The 2,771-nt window shown below is 45.9% G+C and overlaps 1 protein-coding gene across 1 annotated transcript in view; it reads left to right on the plus strand.

Moving 5' to 3' along the window:
* NLRP12 (NLR family, pyrin domain containing 12) overlaps positions 1 to 2,771 on the plus strand; it is a 43,524-nt gene that overhangs the window by 2,292 nt on the left and 38,461 nt on the right. The gene's annotated exons all lie outside the window — the stretch shown is intronic.

A 2,771-nucleotide genomic window follows, 5' to 3' on the forward strand; every position in this document is an offset into this window, starting at 1 on the left:
GATATAGATATAGACATATATCTATATATAGACACATATCTATATATAGATATAATATATATTATATATATTATATTACATATTATGTAATATATATAGATATAATAATGAAATATTCTGTCAGATACATCCATAAGTGAAAAAGACCCAACGCAGAACGGTGTATGAGAATATAACCTTTTGTGTGAGAAAATTTAAAAGTAAGGAAATGTATGCCTATTTCTTAAAAACACGCTTTTATTGATTTTAGAGAGAGGAAGGGAGAGGGAGAGAGAGAGAAACATCATGAGAGAGTGGATCATCCATTGGATGCCTCCTGCACGCCCCCTACTGGGGATGGAGCCCACAACAGGAGCATGTGCCTTGTCCGGGAATTGAACCTGTGACCTCTCGGTGCATGGGGACGAGGCTAAACCAACTGAGCCACACCGGCCAGGGCCGCACGCCTATCTTACTATGTTTGTTTGCATGAACATTGCAAGGGTACAGGAGACACTCATAAACGTGGTGAGCTGTGAGGGCAAAAAAATGAGGGCCCGGGGGTGGCAATGAAACGTCTTCATGGGTCTGTATTATTTTTACATTTTAAACACCCTTGTTTGAAATCATACCTATCTATAGATTATATGACTCAGTGCATCTGAGATGGTTAGAACAACGGCTCCAAGTCAGTACGTGCTGAGTATTACACAACATATCATATACGCTAATATTATATAAAGTATGCAGCCCTAGCCGGTCTGGCTCAGTGGATAGAGCATCGGCCTGCGGACTGAAGGGTCCCAGGTTCGATCCTGGTCAAGGGCATGGCTGTGGGCTCGAACCCCAATAGGGGACTTGCAGGAGGCAGCCGATCGATGATTCTCTCTCATCATTGATGTCTCTATCTCTCTCTCCCTCTCGCTTCCTCTCTGAAATCAAAACAAACATATTTAAAAAGAAAAAAGACACAAGCTTCAGCAGCTTCATAAATTCATCACAGAAGCTCTCCATGTCTAAATGTCCATACGTTAAAAACATTTCAAAGTGTATCAGAGGTCATCACACATTTAACCTCTTTTCTCAAGAAAAATGATTTTGAAGCACAGAGGTCATCTGAACTTGTGAAATTAAAGTTGGAGTTCAAATAAGTTTCCATTTTAGTAACAAAATTCAGAAAGTCCTTTTAACTTGATTCTCTTTAACTGGGGATAACTTTTTGTTTCCAAAGCAGTCTTATTTCCAATAAATTACTCATTTTTCCACTGGACGGCTTTTTGCACAGCCCATATACCTAATAGAACTAGTCCGGTGCACAGAATTTACCTTTTTCTATGGTCTCTTCAAAGATCATTAAAAAGTTTTGGGGAAACAGAAAAATATATTTTTAAAATAATAAAATATTAAAAAGAAAGAAAGAAAAACAATTAAAAAGAAAGGCCTGGAAAGGTACAAAAGACATTGGTTCAGACCAGACAGAAAGGAGAACTGGACAACGGGTAGGAGTGACAGACTTTCACTAATCACCTTTGTTTTTATTTTTTGGGGGGAGTGTTGTTTGTTTGTTTGTGTGTGTGTGTTTTTTTAATTTTTTATTTTCTGAATCCTCTCCCATGGTAAACATATTCCCAGGCCAAAACACATAACCACGCGTGCATTTTAAGGAGCTATTTCTATGCTGCCAGGCGGGGAGCCTCATGATGACAAATGAATACAGATGCCTTATTCATTAGCCTCTGGGAGGGGCCAGAGGGAGCAAAGGGCAGGTCCCCTTCACAGATGCCAGAGGCCCCGGGCCTCTGTCACCTTGGCGTGCCCTTGGGGCTATCGCCTGGGGCCCAGAGCCAGCGGGCTTCCGTAAATACACCTCACTTCGGGGAATCTGGGGCTGGACCCAGGCTTCCCCCACTCACGGGCTCTCTAAATCCGTGGTTAAAAGGCGTGGTTCCGTGAAAACTCACAAAAATAACTCACCATGGTCTGCAGAGCCTGGGCCCTGCTGGGGCTGGGGTAGGGGCACCCATGTGAGGTCACACGGGAGTCAGCACTCATCCCGGCTGTGGAGGAGGGACCCAGTTCTTTCTCCCTCGTTCAGAAGGACTGCCACCCGGAGCTGAGCAAGGGGGCGCAGTGAGTGAACAAGACGGACAAGGTCATTGCTGCCCTGGCCGGGTAGCCCTGTGGTGAGAGCGCCGTCCGTCTATGCCAAGGTTGCCGGTTCCATCCCTGGTCAGGGCACATGCAAGAATGAACCAGCCCTGGCCAGTGTGGCCCAGTTGGTTGGGCGTCGTCTGGTGCACCAGAAAGGTAGCCGGTTCGATTCTGGGTCAGGGCACATGCCCAGGGTGCAGGCTGGATCCCCGGTTGGGGGCGTGCCAGAGGCATCCGATTGATGTTTCGCTCTCACATCAATGTTTCTCTCGCTCTAAAAGTCAATAAAAAAATCTTCACATATATATATGTGTGTGTGTATATATATATACATATATATATACACACACATATACATATATATATCCCTAATATGCAAATAGACCAAAGGCAGAATAACCAAACAACTGGTCACTATGACGTGTGCTGACCACCAGGGGGCGTACACGGGGCATGGTGGGCTTCGGCTGTGGTGGGATGGTGGAGCTGGTGAGTGGGGGCACCAGATCAAGGCGGGGCCCCGGTTGCTGTCATCGGGTGAGCCTCTGGTGGTTACTGAAAGTTCTTTGCTCCCACGTGCCACAGTCCGACCTGGCGCTGGCACCGGCTTCAGGCAACAGCCCTGCTCGCCCCTGCTGCCA

The sequence above is a fragment of the Myotis davidii genome, unplaced genomic scaffold (assembly GCF_000327345.1).
Source record: "Myotis davidii unplaced genomic scaffold, ASM32734v1 scaffold620, whole genome shotgun sequence".
Taxonomy (NCBI): Eukaryota; Metazoa; Chordata; class Mammalia; order Chiroptera; family Vespertilionidae; genus Myotis; species Myotis davidii.